Source organism: Lynx rufus, unplaced genomic scaffold (genome assembly GCF_022079265.1).
Source record: "Lynx rufus isolate CCGP_SWC_20201006 ecotype Redwood Valley unplaced genomic scaffold, mLynRuf1.p SCAF_4, whole genome shotgun sequence".
NCBI classification, from domain to species: Eukaryota; Metazoa; Chordata; class Mammalia; order Carnivora; family Felidae; genus Lynx; species Lynx rufus.
Genome location: NW_025814856.1, coordinates 45682970 through 45705609, shown reverse-complemented (window position 1 = coordinate 45705609; position 22640 = coordinate 45682970). Strand labels below are relative to the sequence as shown.

Sequence of the window (22640 nt, the reverse complement as noted above, 5' to 3'; positions counted from 1 at the left end):
ATATGAAATAACAAGGAACGAGGCAGTGGATCCTAAAGAAGGGCAATTTATAATATATAGACATAAAAATTACTATTTAATAAAGGCATCTTTAAATGTCCATTTGTTTATATTATGGATATTGTTAATTAGTGCTTTATTTTTTAGCTTGTTAATTTGGTATAGTATTTAAAATCATTTTCTGTCTTTTTGGATTATCTGTGCATAGATGTGTTTTTATGTAGGATCTAACTGTAGGAAACAAAATAGCATATACTTCAAAAGTACAAAAGTAGCCTAAATATTTTTCTAAAGTGCAAATGAATTTTCACAAAGTGAATACACCCATTTCATCACCATCCAGATGAGAATAAAACATTATTACCATTCTTAAACCTCTCCTCATGCACCCTCCCATGCCCAGAATCAACAATTATTTTGACTGCTATAATCATTAATTAGTTCTTTCTGTTTTTGGCCATTAAATGAATGGAATGTTACCCTAAGTACTCTTTTGTGAATAATATAATTTATATTATATGTGTGAAATTCATTCATATTGTCACATATGGTTGTAACTTGTTCATTCTTATTGTTGTATAGTATTCCGTTGCATGAATACACAACGATTTATTTCTCTTCTATTGCTGATGGACATTTAAGTTATCTGGTTATGTAAATAGTCCTGCTATGACCATCATCCACAGGTCTTTGGGTGTGCAAATATGTATGCACATTTGTTGAGTAAATACAAAGAAGTGAAATTATTGGGTCATAAGGATAGGTGTATGTTCAGTTTTGTAAACACTGCTGAATAGTTTTCTAAATTTATACTTCCCAACAGCAATATGAAAACTGTGGTTATTTCTCAGCATCATCAAACCTTGGCATTATCAGTCTTTTAAATATTGCCATTCTGGCAGTTATATAATAATATTTCATTGTGGTTTGAATTTTCATTTCTTGGTAGGTAAAAAAAAAACCTTTGTAAACATTTATTAACCATTCATAATGCTCTTTGGGAAAGTGCGTGTTAAAGTTTTGTGCCCATTTTTTCTATTATCTTATTATTATTCTTTGTAGAGATAATCTTACACGTATTGTTTACAATTATATATATGATATATATGTGAGATATTATATATATGAGATATATATATATATATATCAGGCAAATAACTTACTCTGCTCTGTGGTTTGCTTTTTAAATATCTCTTTGATGGGGGCACCTGGGTGGCTCAGTTGGTTAAGCGTCTGACTTCGGTTCAGGTCATGATCTCATGGTTTGTGAGTTTGAGCCCTGCGTCAGGCTCTGTGTTGACAGCTTGCTCAGAGCCTGGAGCCTGCTTCAGATTTGTCTCCCTTTCCCTCTGCGCCTTCCCTCACTCACACTCTGTCTCTCTCAAAAATAGGTAAACATTGGTGCAGCCACTCTGGAAAACAGTGTGGAGGTTCCTCAAAAAATTAAAAATAGATCTACCCTATGACCCAGCAATAGCACTGCTAGGAATTTACCCAAGGGATACAGGAGTGCTGATGCATAGGGGCACTTGTACCCCAATGTTTATAGCAGCACTTTCAACAATAGCCAAATTATGGCCTATCATAGCCTAATCATAGCCAAATCATAGCCCAAATGTCCATCAACTGATGAATGGATAAAGAAATTGTGGTTTATATACACAATGGAATACTACTTGGCAGTGAGAAGGAATGAAATATGGCCTTTTCTAGCATTGTGGATGGAACTGGAGAGTGTTATGCTAAGTGAAATAAGTCATACAGAGAAAGACAGACACCATATGTTTTCACTCTTATGTGGATCCTGAGAAACTTAACAGAAGACCACGGGGGACGGGAAGGAAAAAAAAAAGTTAGAGAGGGAAGGAGGCAAACCATAAGAGACTCTTAAAAACTGAGAATAAACTGAGGGTTGATGGGGAGTGGGAGGGATGGGAAAGTGGGTGATGGGCATTGAGGAGGGCACCTGTTGGGATGAGCACTGGGTATTGTATGGAAACCAATATGACAATAAATTTCATATTAAAAAATTGGTAAACATTGATTTTTTTTAATATCTCTTTTGGTGAACAGAGATGTTTAATTTTAATATAGTCCAATTCATCAATCTTCTTCCTTATGGTTACTGCTTCCTTTATATTTAAATTTATATTAAATCTTTGTGTACTCCAAGATCATGAAAGTATTTTCCTATGATATATTCTATACCTTTATTGTATTACTTTTATAATTAGATCTACAGTGAAATCAAGTGGTCACATAAGTGTGAGACTGTTTCTATTCTCTTCCATTGGTGTATTTGTTTATCCTTAGGTCAAAGAACACTATTTTAATTACCATACTTTTTCATAGGTCTTAATGTCTTGCAATATAGATCTTCAAGCTTTGTTTTTCTTCAAGATATTCCTGAAAGGAGCATTCTGGGATGATGGCAGAGTAGCTAAACATCAGGAATCTGTCTCCTTGTCTAGATAACAGTTGTGCTGGTGGAATCTGATGTAACTGCAGTCATATCTTGTTTTATTATGCTTTGCTTTATTGTGCTTTGCAGGTACTGTGTTTTTAACAAAATGAAGGTTTGTAGCAACCCTGAGTCAAGCAAGTCTATTGGCATAAATTTTCCAGCAATATTCTGTCACTTCATGTCTCTGTGTCACATTTTGGTAGTTCTCACAATATTTCAAACTTTTTCATTATGATTATATTTATTATGGGGATCTGTCATGTGAGATTACAACTCACTAAAAACTCAGATGTTGGTTAGCAATTTTTAGCAATAAAGTATTTTAAAAATAGGATATGTACATTTTTTTAGTTATAATGCTAATGCACACTTAATAGATTACAGTATAGTGTAAACATATATTTTTATGCATTGGGAAGCCAAAGAATTCATTTAATTTACTTTTTTTGGTAATATTTGCCTTATTTCAATGGTCTGGAACTGAACTGGCAATATCTCAGAGCTTTGCTTATATTTTGGAACTCTATAGTGTGTTGAAGGCTTGCAACCTCCAAGGTAAGTCTTAGATGGTAAATTGGGGTTAGTTTGGTTCATTTTAGCTCTCACCACAGTACTAGATACCCATCATTCATTCCTAGTCATGTGGCAGGCAGCTGTGCGTGTGTTCCTGGAGTAACCTGCACATAGCCCACAGGAGCCAGGGTTGTCAAAAAGGACACTGTCCTCCAAATGTTAGGCTACTGTACTCTGATCGTGACCGCTGTTTGTGATTATAGATGTGCCAAGAGTCAGGTGGCCGCTGTTGCACCTCTCCTCATTGTTATAAGCCCTTCCTCCTCTGGATATAGTGATTTCCAGGGGATTTCAAGGACCCTTCTCCTGCTTTCATTTTTCACTTTTTCTGCGTTTAGGAGCCAGACCCTAAATATTAAGACATTTAAAAGCAACTGCATATATGAGGAAAATTAGGAAGTGATTTCACATGCTCAGGGAAAGATGCTCCTTCATGAAAGATTTAAGAAGACTTTAAGTTTACAGTTCAGGCTGATCCTTGGCACAGAAGCAGCCTACAACAATAAAAACACAAACACAAACATGCAAAAAAAACCCAGCAAAACTTGGAAAGGGGAAGAATATGATTTCTGGAGTTACCACATTGTAGATTCAAATGTCCAGTTTTCAACAAAAATATCACAAGGCATACAAAAAAAAATAAGGAAGTATGGCCCATTCAAAGGAAAATAGCAAATCAACAGCAACTGTCCCTAAAGAAGATACACCTGGATATTCTTGGCTTTTTGAATTTCTGTATATAATTCACAAGCAACTTATCCATTTATGTTTTAAAAACACTTGCTGAGATTTTGATTAGGATTGCACTGAATCTATAGACTAACTTAAAGATAATTAATATTTTACTATATTAAGTCTTCCAGTCCATGAGCATTGTATAGTTCTTCATTTAATAAGATATTCTCTTTTTCTTCTTTTTTTTTTTTTTGAGTTTAAATAAAAGAGGGAATTGTATTTAGATGAATACAAATGTTCTTGCAGGGCTTCTAACAGCTGTAATGGGTTAATAGCCAGAAGCACATCTTTGTGAAGGACAAACCATGTTGTGATCACAAACTTCCACATCTGGGTTTTGCAAGATCATGAAGAGAATATCCTAGAGGATAGTCCTCCCTGCATAGTGCATAAGGGACTAGAATGTGGATTCATTTCTGCTTGCTTTTTGATCTTTATATTCATTTATGCTGGCCTCACATTTGTCTGGCACATTTTGGCAGATATTCCTGAGCTCACTCAGGCCTCTGAAATGGCTCAACAGCTAGAAGAGCACCTCGAATCTGAATGTATAAATTAATTTTTCTGTCTGAAGGATGGGTTGTAGTGTAATCCCAAAATTTCACTTCCAAATTCTTCATGATCATGTAACCAAGAGAATTTCCTAGAGTATCATCCCCCTCGTGCATACAAATGTCATAGTGTCTCTCTGTTCCAGCTGCCTGAACCATTTCCAGGGCTGTGTTCCTCTTGCCTTCAGCCACTGAGGTCTTCAATCCCAAGTATTTTTCTCTCCAACTCCTGGTCCTCTTCTTTTGTGGGGAGAGGCTTCTGGGATCTTCTGGTGGTGCTTGCTGATCAGAGGCTCTAACCCATATCACAAAACATGCCAGCAAAGCAACTAATCAGATTTTATCTCACCTATTTTTAATAGGATTTATTTTAGAATATCTTTAGATTCACAGCAAAATTAAGTGGAAAGTACAGAGTTCTCATGAATCCTCTGCCTCCACACTCACAACCTCTCCCATTATCAACACTTTCAGCCAGAGTGGTATATTTGTTATAACGGATGAACCTATATTGACCATCATTATCACCCAAAGTCCATAGTTTACATTAGAGTTCACTCTTGATATTGTACATTTTACAGGTTTTAACAAATGTACAGTATGTGTGTCCGCCATTATCCCGTCCTACAGAAAAGTTTCCCTGTCCTAAAAATCTTTTATGCTCTGCTTGTATCACTCCCTCCCTTCTAACCATTGGCAACAACTGATCTTTTTACTATTTCATTGGTTTTGCCTTTTCCATTATGTCATATAGTTAGAATCATAACCTTTTCATCTAGCTTCCTTCATTTAGTAATGTGCATTTACATTTCCTCCATGTCTTTTCATGGCTTGATAGCTCTTTTTTTTTTTTTTTAAGTGCTGAATAGCATTCCATTGTTTGGTTGTACCATAGTTAATTTATCTATTCATCTACTGAAGGATATCTTGATTGCTTCCAATTTTTGGTGATTATAAAGAAAGCTGATATAAACATTCATGTGCAGGCTTTGTGTGGATGTAAGTTTTCAACTAATTTGGGTAAATATCAAAGAGCATGATTGCTGGATCATATGGTAAGAGTATGTTTAGTTTTGTAAAAAACTGCCAAACTGTCTTCCAAAGTGTCTCTACCATTTTGCATTCCACTCATAACAATGAATAAGAGTTCCTGTTATTCTACATCCTCATCAGAATTTGGTGTTCTTGTTTTTTTTTTTTCCCCATTGCATTTATAGTGTATTACAGTGTTTTTTAATTTGCAATTCCCCAGTAAAATATGATGTTAAGCATCTTTTTGTATGCTTGTTTGCCATTTCTGTATCTTCTTTGGTGAGATGTCTATTGGTTTATTTTTTAATTAGGTTGTTTGTTTTCTTATTATTGAATTTTAAGAGGTCTCTGTATATTTTGCATAACAGTCCTTTTTCAGGTATGTTTTTGTAAATATTTTCTCCCATTCTGGGCCTCGTCTTCTCATCTTTTCACAGCGTCCTTCTTACAGTACAAGTTTTTTATTTTAATGAAATTCAACTTATCAATTATTTCTTCCATGGATCAAGCTTTTGGTATTGAATCTACAATGTCACCACCATACCCAAGGTCATCTAGATTTTCTCCTATGTTATCTTCTAGGAGATTTATAGTTTTGCATTTTACATTTAGGTCTATGATACATTTTGAGTTAATATTTGTGAGAACTGTTAAGATCTGTGTCTAGATTTTTGGGGGGACATGTGATTTTAAGTTGTTTCAGCACCATTTGTTGAAAAAATTATCTTTGTTGTATAAATTTTGTTGAAGTTAAGTTGACTATATTTATATTTGCCTATTTATGGGCTCTCTATTCTGTTCCAGTGATGTATTTGTCTATTCTTTTGTTAATACCACACTGTCTTGATTATTTTAGTGTAATAAAAGATCTTGAGATTGGGTAATTTCAGTTCTCTGACTTTGTTATTCTTCTTTAGTGCTATATTGACTCTGTTGAATCTTTTGCCTCTCCATATAAATTTTAGAATCAGTTTGTCAAAATCCAAAAACTAGTTGAGAATTTGGTTGGGATTGCTGTGAGCCTATAGACCAATTTAGGAAGAACTGGTATCGTAGCAATATTGTCTTCCTTTCTATAAACCTGGAATATTTCTCCATTTACTTAGTACTTTAATTTCTTTCACCAGAATTGTGTAGAATACCTCTCATAGATCTTGTATATATTTTGTTATATTTATACCTAAGTATTTTATTTGAGGGGATGCTAATGTAAATGGTATTGGTTTTCATTTCAGAGTTCACTTGTCCAATGCAGTTATATAGGAAAATGATTAACTTTTGTGTGTTAATGTTAAATCCTGCAACCTTGCTAAAATAGCTGTTTAGTTGCAGGAAATTTTTTGGTGTTTTTAGTCTACTTATGAGCCCATCAAAGGCATTCTTCATTTCTGTTACAGTGTTTTTGATCTCTAGCATTTTTAAATTTTTTCTTTGAATTTCCATCTCTCTGCTTAAATTATCCATCTGTTCTTGAATGTTGTCTGCTTTTTCCATTTATAGTTTTTAATATGGTAATCATAGGTATTTTAAATTTTGCAGTCTAATAATTCCAACATGTCTGTCATATCAAGTCTGGTTCTGATGCTTGCTCTGTCTCTTCATACTGTGCTTTTTGCCATTAGTAGGCCTTCTGATGTTTTGTGGAAAGCCAGACATGGTGTATGGGTAAAAGGAACTTAGGTAAATAGATGTTTAGTGATGTGGTGGTAAGGTGTGGCAAAGGGGAAGTGTTCTTTAGTCTCATGTTCAAGTCTCAGTTTTTCAGCCAGCCTGTGTTGCTGGGCTGTGGACTTCACAAGTTCTTCTCAGTTTCTCCCAGTTAGGTGAAACAGGATGTCTAACAGTGTTTGGAGTTGGGTATTTTCCTTCCTCCACAACAATAATGTTACGTAGTTTTTGGTTTGGCACAATTGCTCATTTTTAATAGATTTATTTCTAAATAGTTGATTTGGGGGGGCTGCTATTTTAAGTGGTCTTCTTTTTATAATTTATTTCTCTGTTATTTTTCTATGGATAAAAGTGCAACAAATTTTTTTCACTAATGTTGTTTCCAGTGAACTTTCTAAAGTCATAAAGTAATATAAAAATTTCACAAACTTACTTGGATTTTCTATGTACATGATCATATATCATCTGCTTATAACAATTTTTATTTCTTCCGATCAATTATTATACCTTTTACCTCTGCCTTAATGCAGTGGTTCGGACATCAGAAGTGATGATAGCAAAAATTCTATCTCATTGTTGATTTCAGAGAAAAATCTTTCAGTATTTTACCATTAAGTATAATATTAATTGTAGTCCCCCCCTCAACAGTTTTTGGTAGATAATATTTATCAGATTAAGGTTATTTCTTTTTATTCCTTGTCTATTGAGTTTTTGTCTTAAATAGGTATTGAATTTTATAAAAGGTTTATCTGTATCTCCTGAGATGATCATATGATTTTGTTTTTCTTTTTAATATGGTGAATTTTATGGATTAATATCTTGAAAGTTAAACCATATTTGCGTTTCTGGGAGAAATTCAACTTGTTCATGATGCAGTAGCCTTTTTATGAATGGCTGAATTCAATTTGTTAATATTTCTTAGAATATATGCATTTATGTTCTTAACAGAGATTGACTTGTATTTCTTTTGGGGTCACATTTTGGGATAATATTATGTTGGCCTAATATACTGAGTTGCTATTTGTTTCACACTGTTTCTAGTATCTTCAAGTTTGCTAAGATTGATGGGGTTCTTGAGTAAACAGCTAAGGAAGAATTCTTGAGATGTCTTTGGCGCAAAAAGGTGATTTTATTAAAGCATGGGGACAGGACCTGTGGGTAGAAAAAGCTGCACTGGGTTTGTGAGGAGTGACTGATTATATACTTTTAAGTTAGTGGGGGTTAGGGATAGCATAAGTCTCTAAAGAATTTGGAAGCAAGGCTTTCAGGACCTTGAGGGGCTAGCTGCTGTTAAGATAAGGTTACTTTTAGTCTTTAATAACACAAAAACATGAAGGAAGTAAGACAGCCATGAGTTCCTTGAACAAGGTCATGCTCTGCATGTTTCAGACATCTATCAGTGGGCTGCAAGCTGTAATCAGATTTAATTTAAACTACATTCCTCCTGCCTTTGTTTCCCTCATCAAGATCAGTATTATTTCTTTATTAAATGGTTATAAAAATTCAACAGGGCCTGGAGATCTCCTTGTAGGAAGATTATAAACTATGGATTCAATTTTTGAAAATATAAAAAGGGAAACATTTACATTTTTCATTTCTTCTTGAGCAGGCTTTTTCCAAGTTACTTTTGTTTTTTACTTTTTTCTTAATTTTTATTTATTTTTTAGAGAGAAAGACAAAGTGTGAGAGGGGGAGGAGCAGAGAGAGAGGGTGAGACAGAATCTGAAGCAGGCTCCAGGCTTCCAGCTATCAGCACAGAGCCTGATGGGGGGGCTCGAACTCACAAACCGTGAGATCATGACCTAAGCTGAGGTGGACACTCAACCTACTGAGCCACCCAGGTGCTCCCGAGTTACTTTTTTTAAACATAAATATTATTGAAATATAGTAGCCTATTCATTTAATGTGTGTATCATAGTGATTCAATATTTTTTATCCACTACAAAATGATCCTTTTAGTGTATATACTAAGATCATGACCTAAGCTGAAATCAAGAGTCAGACGCTCAGTGAACTGAGCCACCCTGGTGCCCCTGAACCTTGGTTTTAAATATAATCTATATGACAGTGACAATGACTTTCTAGCTCTAACCTCTCAATTTAGCTCAAAATTCACCTACCCAACTATTTACTTGACATCCTCATCTGCGTGTCTACGGGTTTTTTGATATGAACTTGGCCAAAAGACTATTGGTTTTCTCCACCCTGTAGATCTTTCCTTCTCACAATTTTTCCTATTTCAGTAAGTGGCATCACTGTTATAGAATGAATTCCCCCTTCCCCAAATTCGTATGTTGAAATGCCAACTGCCAATGTAATGATGATAGGAGGTGGGGCCTTTGGGAGGTGATTAGGTCAAAACAGTGGAGCCCCCTTGAATGAGATTAATGCTCTTATAGAAGGAGACGCAAGAGAGCTTACTTTCTCTCTGTCCTCTCTGCCATGTGAGGATACCAGGAAAAGACAGACATCTGAACACGAAGAAGAGTGTCTTCACCAGGCACTGGCTCTGATGGTGCTTTGATCTTGGATTTCCCAGCCGTTAGAACTGTGAGAAATAAATGTATGTTTTTGAAACTATTCAGTTTGTGGTATTTTTGTTACAGCAGCCCTGAATGACTAAAACAACCAATATGTGCATAGTTGATGAAGACAAAAACTGAGATCAGGATAATATGTCTACAAGCCAAGGGTGCTGAAGATTGCAAGTAAACCACCAGAAGCTAGGGAAGAAGCATGGAACAAATTCTTTTTAACAGCGCTTAGAAGGAACCAACTCTGCTGACACTTTCATCATGGACTTCCAGCCTCCAGAACTATGAGACCATAAATTACTGTTGTTTACGCCATCCAGTTTGTAGTATTTCATTACAGCAGTCTTAGCAAACTAATGCAAGTCTTCATCCTGCCAAGTTATCAGGAGGTTCAACCTCAACCGTTAGAGGCATTCTCTCTGCTCCCACCCCCTACTCTAGAAGTCTTTTCAGGTTCCAATGTAAAGGCCAAGCCAAGATAAAGAGCTGACTCTGGGGAAAGTGAGTCTAGGTAAAAGGTCATCCTCTGACCAGCCTACCTGCAGATTCCACAGTCTGGACACACCACCAATCCATTCTGAGATCCCACCACCTGGCACACAACTAAACTTTAGGGTGCTGGTTTCTGATGTACTTGGATCCACCATCCTCCACCCCATTCTCGCTCTAGGGAAGTTCACATCTCTCTCTTGCTTCTGCTTCCTCTTCCTCAACAGTCACAAAAGCTAAGTGAAACATTGCCTTCAAACAACTTCTATGTTTGCCCTAGGAAATGCCCTTGAGACAGAGAACACAAAAGACTAGGCTACATTGTGAAAAAAGAGACCATCATTTGTAAATATCACACATCTAGCTCCCAGTCATACCAATTCTTTCACATCAGCCATAATAAAACAAATTAATGTCTCACAAATTTATCCTGCCAGAGCAGAGATGTCCAGTCAAGACTTATTTAACCAGATAACAGCTTTGTGATACAGGTAATATACCAAGATGATCACCCTGTGATGAGCTCACAGCTAGCATCCAACCATCTCATAATCAGAATACCAACCAAACCATGCAGGAAATCCTTGAAAGGATTCAACAAGCTGCAAAGCAGAAACAATTCAAGTTATTTCTGTCTCCTTTTCTTTCATCATTTCTTCTGTCTCCTCCCATACTATTTCCTCCTCCCTTATCATCTCATTTTGAACTTTTAGCAAATAGAATACAATTATAAGAGGTCCAATGGCATGCTTTACATCACTAAGTTCCTTCAGCTGTTTTTATTCTCTGCTAACAGAAACATTCTACTTACTATACACTGCAAAGCTCCTGTGTTTCAGGAAATAAATCTGGTTGCTGCTTGATGGTACATCCATTATAGTGGAGAAAGGGGCTCCACGGTAATTAAATAAAAGCTGGGTAGTTTTCTGCTGAAACAGAAATATACAGCCCACTGTTTCTCTATCAATAGAAGAAATTTTTCTTAATAAAATGATTTTTTAGGGATGCTGTGAGTTGGGACCTTGTCATACTCATCAGTAATCTTCAGAATGAAGATGATTATTTCCTTTCCGCATGTACGTACTTGGTATTCAGTGTTACATAAGAAGTTAAGATGTATGTGGTGTTGTTCTCACACAGAAAAAAATATCTTTCACACACACACAAAAAATGTGGTTAGTAGTTTTACCTATAAATGTACTATAACTACAAAGAAGCGGGTAGCCTCTTATATTTTATGACTCTTCTTTCTACTTCTGATAAGGAACCGTGTAATACCTGTAAAGTATATATTGCATTATTTCACTTAAAAGGAATTATTAATTGATAGATGAGGAAGGGAAGATTACTGGAAACTTGCATGTTTTCCTACACTAACTTTTCGTAGTAGCCATAAGTAATCTGCCTCTCAATCCCCCAGCCTGCAGGAATGAGCTGCGGGAAATCTAAATATTATTCCTACTACACGGAAATAAAAGGAGGAATAAATTTTGTTGATTTGATAATAGGCAGAGCTGAAAAGTTGCAGTATTTTAAATTTAAGTGGTCCTCATATTAGGCCAAAACTGTCACAGAAGTTTTAAGAATTTCAAACTCCATCATCCGCAGAGTTAAGATGAATTTTCAAATGCCCTTGGTTTGAGACTGATCACATAATACTAGAAAGATGGGGAGTCATGTGTCTAGAGAAGAATTTAAAAGCCTTTTAATAAAAAATCAGGGATTATATTAGCGGGTTTTTTTTTAATCATCAAATCATCTCCGAGGTATAAAGAGCACATTGTGGAATGATGAATTTCCAGCGTCAACTAAAATATATCCTTAGATGTTTTACTCTTTGCTATGGTTGAAGCTTTACATTTAACAAATCAATGAGAATACAACAAAATTAATAAGATTTTTTGACATTAGCATGAGTGTTAATAATAAGCATGGGTTTCACTGCAGACTATTCTCATCAAAATAGTGTTTTCAGTTATTTCAGACTGTTTCTGTGTGAACACAGCCCACATGCTGCACAGCAGTGATCCATAACCATGCTTTTGCTTTTCATGTGTCTGGATCTGAGTCCATCTTCAAAGTGATATTGATGAGATCTGTGAGGCATCACCACTTTGGGAAAATGTTGCAAGCTCTAATGATATCAACACTGGTTGCCATCTTTGAAATGACACAGCATTGAGCAATAATAATGTAACTTAACTGTTGGTGTAATTACCAAAGCATTAGCACGCCCAGTGACTCCCTCCATCTTTCACATTAATACCCTGCAGATAGAAGAACTCTATCATCTTCTGTAACTAGAGAGACACACAATGTCATTCAGAGGACAAAATTGTCTTATAAAACTTTATAATCTTCCTCCCAGTGAGTATTTCCTCCTGACCATCACTTCCCAGGATAGTTGACACCCCATAATGAAGGTATTATTATCCTCATTTTATTGGTGTATAAACTGAGGCTCAGAACTGTGAGATAACTTACGGTGACCACATATAAGTGACAGAGTCAGGATTAGAACCTAGGTCTGTCTTTCAATAAAAGTTACTAGTTTTAGACTATTCTAAGCCTCCTACTATATTTTATGTCATTTCATGCATTGTTGCAGATGGGATGGTAATAAGCATGAGAGGTAAAACTTGTAAAGAAACACATTTCATCCTTTCTCTATCCATGGCCACTTTCGGATTCTCTAAACCTGGATACTCACCTCTCCTCATCTGATCCACTCTAAGAAAAAAAAATATCTGCCATTTAAATATTAGCATTATTTTCCATCAATAATCCAGATTTTAGAGCTGCAAAGGATGACAGAAATCACTGTTTCTAATCCCACTCATTTTAGAGATGTGGAGACCCAACGAGAGAAAGGTTATGTGACCTCCCTGATTTCACAAAATTATTTATCTGCAGAGCAAAGACAAAAATTCTGGCTTCTGGCTCCTGACTCCCAACTCAGGACTCTTTGCACTATAACTCTACAAGGGTGTTTTCCCTTGGAGTTTTTCTTTACTTAGCAAAGAAAGGGCTCTGACCTCAAAGGAATTTCAAACGCTAAGCACTAAATGGAGTAAGTGAAAACCCATCGAAAGAAACTCTGCATGAGTCCCTTTTTTTTGTTTGTTTTGTATTTTGTTATATTTTATTAGTATTGAAACTTATTTTTGTTATTTTTTTCTGGCATGAAAAATCCATAAATAAAGCATAAGTAGTAACTTTCTTCATTTAATTAAATTTACAATTTTGCACACAAAAATCATCCATGATGTAGCCACATAACTGGACCGTAACTAATATCCATTGGTGGAGTTTTTTTTTTTAAATATGAGATTTATTGTCATATTGGTTTCCATACAACACTCAGTGCTCCTCCCAACAGGTGCCCTCCTCAATGTCCATCACCCACTTTCCCGTCCCTCCCACTCCCCATCAACCCTCAGTTTATTCTGTTTTTAAGAGTCTCTTATGGTTTGCCTCCTTCCCTCTCTGTAACTTTTTTCCCCCCTTTCCCTCCCCCATGGTCTTCTGTTAAGTTTCTCAGGATCCACATAAGAGTGAAAACATATGGTATCTGTCTTTCTCTGTATGACTTGTTTCACTTAGCATATCACCCTCCAGTTCCATCCACATTGCTACAAAAGGCCATATTTCATTCTTTCTCATTGCCACATAGTACTCCATTGTGTATATAAACCACAACTTCTTTATACATTCATCAGTTGATGGACATTTACTGTTTCCATAATTTGGCTCTTGTTGAAAGTGCTGCTATAAACACTGGGGTACAAGTGCCCCTATGCATCAGTACTCCTGTATCCCTTGGGTAAATTCCCAGCAGTGCTATTGCTGGGTCATAGGGTAGATCTATTTTTAATTTTTTGAGGAACCTCCACACTGTTTTCCAAAGTGGCTGCACCAGTTTGCATTCTCACCAACAGTGCAAGAGGGTTCCCGTTTCTCCACATCCTCTCCAGCATCTTTAGTGTCCTGATTTTTATGAATCCCTTAAACAACCTCTCCAGCATCCTCCACATCCTCTCCAGCATCTTTAGTCTCCTCATTTTATGAATCCCTTAAACAACCTCTGCAGGTGGTTGCTAACCCTCTTGTGTTAAGACCAGCCCAAGGGAAGTCCTTGGAGAGTGTGGGGGGAATCTCTCGCCTGACAACAACAGTATGCAGGAATGTCCTTTGTGTCACAGCCTCCACAGTCTTCCTGCTTCCTTTTAAAACAGAACACATCTCTTCCATCTCTTCTTTTCCCGACAGCATAATCATTGTGTTAAGGCCCCATTGGAAACCACCACCGTGTGAAACAACAACAATAATATAGTTTAAAATTGATCATTTCTAGTTGCTAAAGGAAGAAGAGAACAGACTTTCCCTTCCTAATTGTGTTCATTATCATAGATTTCAATTTGTCTCAAGTTACAAGGAAAAGTAGATTGAAATCTATAGCTGGATCCCCAGGTGTAACATTACATTTTTTTTAATCAATATGAAATTGAAGCCATTTTTTGTTGAGTATTTTTGGCTCCAGCCCTAAAGTACTAAGTCTATTATGCTGTGTTTAGCCAACCAGATAGTTGATTGTATTTGGTCTATACTTGTTTTTACTCTCAATCTTTATGTCCTACATACACACGAGGCTCTGAATATCAGTGGTTTTGAGAGCTTCTGGCATGTCAAAATAGCCCTGTGTAGTCTGCTCAGGGCTGGGTATATCTCCTTGTTTTTCTGGGTCCACATCTACAAGGACCAACCAAGGAGAAGTGTGAGACAAGTCATCTGGAGGAAAAATATGGAGAAAAATGAATAAAGGTGTTTAGAAAAGAGGGAAAAACCACAAGGGCCTGTATGTTCAGATTGGCCATCCTCATCATTCTCATTTCATGTGTAATTATTCACAAATATTCTGAAACAGTATGAAGAATTACATAAAAGCGAGAAGGAACCTAATAATTCAGAGCTAAAATAAACTAAGTAAGCAGTTAGTTCAATGTCCTTGTTTTACAAATGATGCATCTAAGGCCTGGAGAAAGGAAATGATTAAGCCTATTTCATAAGTTAACTCTAACACCCAGTTTTATACTTTATAACATTGGTGTCTTAGTTTAGGTTTTCTCAAAAGCAGAATCAGAGAAAAGGACTGGGGTATAGGTGGCTTATTTTGGAAGTAATCACACACACACACACACACACACACACACACACACACACAAATAAGCTATAAGGAAGGGAAAAAAGGAAAAAGAAGATATAGCAATGATCTTGTTACTTCCATGGGTCCCTAGAGCCCAATCCCACTGGAGATCCTCTGGAATTATAGAAAATGTGTCTAAGAAATGTGCTTCCACAGGATGTAACACCAGGACACTTTTGTACCCATCCCTCTAGAAGCTTGACCTCAGAAGCATGAACTTCTATGAAACCTAGTGTCTTGAGAGAAAGCCCAGTGACAGACAAGCAGAGACACACAGCAGGATGCTTGAGTTGGGCAACTTTAAGCAACTTTCCATCACAGCTGCAACTGAAATCAGGCAGAAGAAGTTATGTCATAATCTACCCAAAAGGTTTTAATCTATGTTGCCTAGAACTTTAGGGTTGTTCTGAGAAAAGTCTCCAGGAGTTGCTGAGGGAGGTGTGGGAAAAGCCACATGGTAAGTTTCAAAGTTTTCTATCTCTGCTCCATTCAGAGAAGACCTGTAATTATCTATTTTATATGTTAGGGGCACTGCATGAGATTATCGTTTGGAAGAGGAAGTGGACGTTTTCTTGTGTATTAGTCAGGATTCTTTAGTTCTAAGTGCAGAAACTAAATCAAACTAGCTTGAGGGAAAAAAAAAGTTCACATAACTAAAAAGTTAAGGACTAATCTGAAGCTTTAGGCACAATTGGATTCAGGTTCTTACAAAGTTGTCTGGGCTCTCTCTTAACCTTGTGTCAGTCTCATTCTGTCCCACTCCATGGGGACTTTTTTTCTACGAAGTAAAAGACAATGGCTGTCAACAGCTTCAGGGTTATATCATACAACCTTAGCAATGCCACTAGGAGAAGAGAGCTTCCTCCTTCTAGGGTTCATACAATCATAGAGAAGAAATCAAATGTCCTCCTTAGTTCATCTGATCATCTCTTGGACCAATGACCATTGCCTAGACAGTTATTCTAAAACTTTATCATGCATCAAAATCACCCAGGGAATTTGCCACAAAACACTCACAGTTCCCTATCATCTCGGTTTCTAATTTAGTAGATTTGGAATAAGTCCAAAAATATGCATTTTTAACAAGTTCTAGATGATGTTTTTATGGCTGGTCCAGGGACCATACACTGTGTACCTGCTGCAGAAATGAAGCACTCATAATTAAATCACATCACAGGGCCAGTCCAGATTACAAGAAGGTAAGGTCATAGGAAAAATAGATTCTGCTCCTTGATGGGAAGAGGGGCAAATAACCTGGCCATCTTTAGTATGCTATAAGGGACATGATGAAGAGGTCTGATATAAGGGTAATTGTATCTTAGAAGGGTAGAGGAAAGAGAATAAAGTCCCAATGTAAAGAGATGATGGCTGAGAATTTTCCAAAAGTAATGGAAGACATTAATCCATAGATTTGAAAAGTGTTATAAACTCCCAGAAAGATAAGTATGAAGAAAATCTCACCTAGGCAGCAACACAGTAAAACTGTTAATAAAAGAGAAAAAGCAAGGAGAAAATCTTTAGAGCTTCTAGAGAAAAATATTACCTTCACAGAAACAACAATAACATTGAAAAGTGACTTCACAAAGTGATAAAATCCAAGAAAAAATGGGATGACATACTTGAAATGCTAAAGCAAAAGAACTTACAACCTCAAAATCAATTCAGAGCAAAAACATCCTTCAAAAATGAAAGCAAATTAAAAACATTTCCAGACAAATAAAAAGTATGTAGAATAAAGCTGTATTCAGAAGAAAACTTTTTAACCTTAGAATGCTTTATTTGAGAAGAATAGTAAGATTCTCTCTCCCTCTCTCCTTCTGCCCTCCTCCCCAGCTCATGCACGTGCTCTGTCTCTAAAATAAAATAAAATACAGTAAAATAAAACAAAACAAAAACTAACAAATAACCAATGTCCAGATGAGATCATTTGGGAGAATGTATAAACAGAAAAGAAGACCAAGGACACATTTTGGTGTACTCACATTTCAGTGATTGAAAAGAGGAAGGAGAACTAGCAAAAGTGTCTGAGAAAGAATGGCCAGTGAAATGGAAGGTAAATCTGAAGAAATGAAGAGATGGGAATATTTCAAAAAGGAGGGAGTGGACAACCATGCCAAATGCCATTGAGAGGTCAAGCCAGAGAAGGATAGAGAAACTATCATTGGTGTTGGAGATAAGCAAAACACCTTGCTAAGTGTGATTTCAGTGGAATTGGGGGGTGAGGTGCAAAGCCTGATTGTAGAGGATTAATAGAAAGATAGAAAGTGAAAAAATAGAAATATATTCAAATAGACAGTTTTTTTCAAGAATTTTGCTAGGAAGTAGAGCAGAGTAATATGGATGGGGAGAGGTTAATGGGGTTATACTGCAATGATAAAAAAAATCAAAATCATTTTTTAAAAAATTGATTACATTAATTCAGTAGCTAGAGGTCAGCTATGGCCGTATACCCTGAGTCTTCTGACTTCTGGACACAAGCTGACAGGGCTGTCCCAAACTTGGGCATACTCCTTTGATGGAAGAAGGAGGGAGCAAGTGACAGAACTCTACTATACACTGTCTCAAATCTTCTGCTTGGATTTGCCATAGTTGATGTTTGTTCACATCCCGTTGGCCAAAGCCAATTACATGGCTAAGCCCAATGACAATGAGGTAGACAAGTATACTTCTCCAGAAGGCCCTGTACCTCACATGGTAAAAGGTAAATATGTGTACTTAACATTCTAAGGAAGACGTAGTGAATACTTAGAAGCGGTAATATAATCCAGCCCCTGAATCCTGCATTACATATCCATTTTTTCCATAGGTAACATAAAGCATGTTTGTATGCTATTGAAAATAATGCAAGAGAAGGACACATTGATTATAGAAAAAAAAGTCTATGAGAAGGTGAGGAAATAGGTTGTTTGTTTTTAGGAATGAGGACGCTTTCTTATTAACAGGAGGAAAGGCATACAGAGAGTACAGATATTAAAGTGTTGATAGTTTTTTTTGTAAACTTTGGTTCTATTCTGACCTCCCAATAACTTCTAATATCAGGATACCTGGGAGGTGTATTTTGTGAAACGTGAATGTTCAGAAATCTTCCTTTGTTGCCTTCAACAAAAACAAATAGATTGGTCTAGAATTATTTTTCAATCTCCAAATGTCTTACAGCCATTTTTACATTGTTTTAGTAATTAGTACTAGAGAGGAGTTTAGGACTAAGATCTCATTATCTCCAGGATATGCCTCCTGCACATTATAGCAGCTTAGTACTCACTTATTAATGAGTGCATGTATGAACGTCACCCATCACATTTTTCGGGCAACTTGTTAATGACTAATTCTTTAATATTTTAAATTATATCATCTCTTTTAGCTCTGGGAGAATGAAACCTAATTCCCTTTGATGAATACAAGGTATGAAAGGAAAAGATAAATCTTGTAAGCATATGACTTGAGAGTGAAGTCCTTTAAATGTAGATAGATCAAGTACAATTAAAAACACTTATATGGAACTTGTAGCCTCAGTTGCGAGACCACAGGAAGAAAAGTTACGTATCTATTAGGGTGATACCGTAGCAGGGCTTTAAGAGTGAAACTTGGATCTTGTATAAAATGTATGTATAAAGAACATTGATCTTAGTAATAACTTCTACTAGATGAACAAATATGAAGGATTTCATCTACCTAGAGTTAATAAATGAACTCATTTCCTTCTCGTAAAATATTCTTTTCTCCATATCAGCAGTATGAGTAGTAACTCAAGTAATTATCACTGAAGAATGAGAACACCTACTTAAAGTGCTCTTGTGTAGATAGTTTTCTTGCTCTCTTCACTAAGCAAAGCCTTTGGGATTGGAGAAATGAGTAAGAATGCTCAAGTGTGTGGGCACTTCAATATGCAGTAGAATTTTCAGCAGATTTTGAGCTATTGAGTTGCCACTTGTCTCCTCTGAGAATCATGCTTCTTAATTATGAGAAACCCATTTTGACAAAGATTGAGAGTGGCAGAGACTTACGTGAGAAAGTTAGCTGTCAGAATATCATCTGTCCCCCATTTTTCTGAGTTTGGGAGAGTATTTGGGAACAAAGTCCCAATTTCATAGCTATTGCTCCTTAGCAGATAAATTGGCAGTGATTTGGGAGAGAGGCCCATGACATTTCTGCCTGATATTTTTTTAATCGTTCTTTAAACAACAACAACAACAACAACAACAACACTTGGTTCATTTTTGAAACGTAGGCATTGGCTCAATCAATAGCAAGCTCAGAGATTTTTCTAGGAGACAGCAAATCTTTTGCTACAGTTTGAACATAAATTGACCCAAGTTTGAAAACCAGTTCTGTCATTTACTAGCTGATGAACACTGGGCACATTATTTTACTTTGCTGAAGCAGGTTTAACTCATCTATAAACAAGAATACTAGTATTTGTCTTCCTAATTTATTATTTTATTCTTTTAATAACATGAATGACTTATATTCTCATTCCTGGGTTGTGGATACTAGGGGTGCAAATAATAATAACTAATATTTGGTGAGTATTAACCAAACCACTCTAAATATATCTACTTTATTCTTCCCATCAGTTTTATGAGAGAAATAGATACTCTCATGCTCACTTATCAGATAAGAAAACTGCACTTAGAGTTTCAGTAACCTATCCAACTTACATAAAGTACAAAGCATGAAGACTAAGTTCAAACTAAGAGAGCTTTCAGTTGAAAATATATTCTTAACCACTAGGCTGTAACCACTGGAAAGATGCAAAGATACAATCCCTGCTGCTGGTGTGAACCCATACAAGAAAGTGAGAAGTTAGGGGTGCCTGGTTGGCTCACCCTGTAAAGCGTCAGATTCTTGATTTTGGCTCAGGTCATGATTTTGGCTCAGGTTCTGGTTTGTGAGTTTGAGCCCTCTCACATCAGGCTCTGCACTGAGAATGTGGAGCCTGCTTGAGATTCTTTTTGTCTGCCCCTTCTCCACTCTCACTTTGTCTCTCAAAATAAACAAATAAACTTAAAAAAAGTGAGTAGTTATAGTAACTGGACATGCACAGTATTCAGATATTGTGGAAGAACAAGCACTTCATTCCCTGGGATCAACCTTGGTTTGAAATCTAAGATCATGATGATGCTACAAAAGTTTTATCTGTTTTGTTTGGATTGTTGCTGATTTCAGAGCTACTGGTATTTTAGAAATGTCAATATTTATCATTTAAAAGTCAGTCTCTCTATAAAAATTCATGATGTCCCAGTGGTAAAGTACCACAAGTTTTACTGAATGTCTGCTGTCTAGGAAATACTTAGCCTATGGCACCATTTACACTAAGAGGATGATGGGACTATTTAAAAGATTCTGATTTTGTTAATAATGGATACTATTAAGAATTTGCTTTATGGAAAATATCCTAATATTATTTTCATTAATCAAGTGCATATTTTAATAACTGAAAAGTGATTTTTATGAGCATATTATAGGATGATGTGATGTGTGAACTGTACTGTAAAGCCACCAATAAATCAGAACAGAATAAAATGAAAATGGTACATTTTTAATGACTGAAGTTTGGGGCAGATAAAATGAAATTGGGCAGTTTTGAATTAATAGCATACCATAAGCTTGGAGACTTGCATGCAATCCAGTGTTTGTATATATATACTGTGTGCTATTAACTTGAAAGCAAAAATGGCTTCTGTAAAACATTGGTTTTTGTTAATTAGACAACTTTGAGCCTTTGAACATGAATCATTAACTGCTGATATTGCCCAAAGGACAAATGTTTGTGATCTCCTGGGGCTGTTAGAGATAAAGAAGAGGAAAAACAATGAGGAAAGGAAAGTGCTTATTTCTCAGTTTTAGATTATCTAATTATTTCAAGTAGAGAAATATCATTAATAGCATCACTTAAAATAGAATTAAGTGGGAAAAAAGGAAGAAAGCATAACACTTGCAGGCATGGAATTTTATGACAATTAGAAAAAAATAAAATTTATTGAAGAATAGCTATTAATCATTTTAATGGTGACAGGAATCTAATGCATTGCAAGTTTATATATGTGAGGAAAATGTGACATGCACCAGTAACATCTATATTAATACAGACTATGGGACTCTGTTTGCAAGCAAACCCATCAGCCATTATTAAAGAATCCTGTGATGTTCTTGGCAGAGACTAAGTAGACTGAAAGGGAAATTACATTGTATCTTTAAACATTTAAATATTTGGATTTATAGTTTACTGATCTTAAGCAGCCTGTCATTTTGATTCAGGTTTCTTTTGTTCCTTGGGTCTTTGTTGATGGTGACTTTTATATTTATTACCTCACATGGAGGGGCTTTTTTTCTCCCTGCATATACATAGATCTGCTTCCCATGTAGTGTTTTCGTCAGTGATGCTGAATGCTTTATCCAACAACCCAGACTATGTGGCAGATTTCCTAGGAACATTTGCAGGATTAACTATTTGAAGCTCTGGTGTCACTCTCCACTGCACACATGGTGGGGAAAGGGACACTTTCCCACTTTATTCTGCAAAACCATATATAACCAGGCCTTGCCTTCCTCCCTCTTCTCTTACATCTCCTCTGTGGGCCTCTGCTGGTGTAGAGACGGTAGGTGGGAACCAAGGTGTTGGCCATTCGCTGGTATTAAGAGATATCAGCCCTCAGTGACTATAGGGAGCACCTAAGGAGAAGCAGAGTAGGGAGGTCACATCAGGGAAAAATGGTTCTTAAACACTTTGTAAGTTGTAAAATGCTTCATTTAAAGATTACAAATATTATTATTGTTTATTGCTTTGACCGCTTAAATTCCCTGAGGTTTCTCTGAGATTATTGGAGAGACTAGGCTACATTTTTCATTCTAATACTTTTCTCCCCCCTTTCTTTCCTTCTCTGGCCTCTTATTGCTGTACCTCCTATTCTGGGTTGGTAAGTGGCGGTTCAGAGGTCTGGCCAGAGCTACTCCCTGCCCTCTCTTTCTGTTCCCCCTCACCTTCAAGCCATGAGGAAACTAATGGCAGCATGTTTTGTATCACAAGAAAGGAAATACATTGCAAGCAGAATGCAGATGCCCAGGCATGTGAATGAAGCCATAAATCAGAGGCCCCATCTCCAGTAGAAAAGGTGAATAAATGCATAAAGTGAGTTTTGCTTTGTCTTTGTGACTTCTCTGTGCCTCAGTTTCTTCACTAGTAAGATAAAGTGTCTGAATTAGATCAATATTTTAAACTTCATCTGTGCATGATAATCCCTTGTTGAAGTATAATGTCTGGACTCTATCGCCAGGAATCTGATCTGGTGGTTCTGGGTGGATATTAGGAGTCTGGCCCATAGGTGATTCTGAGGCAGGGGGTCCATGGATGATGTGTAAGCCCTTATTTACCTTAGAAACTTTCCTTCTAC

At 36.4% G+C, this 22640-nt stretch overlaps 1 pseudogene; it reads right to left on the bottom strand.

Moving 5' to 3' along the window:
* Positions 1–4169: 4169 nt before the first annotated feature.
* LOC124523356 (DNA-directed RNA polymerases I and III subunit RPAC2-like) lies at positions 4170–21875 on the bottom strand (annotated as a pseudogene).
* Positions 21876–22640: the final 765 nt, after the last annotated feature.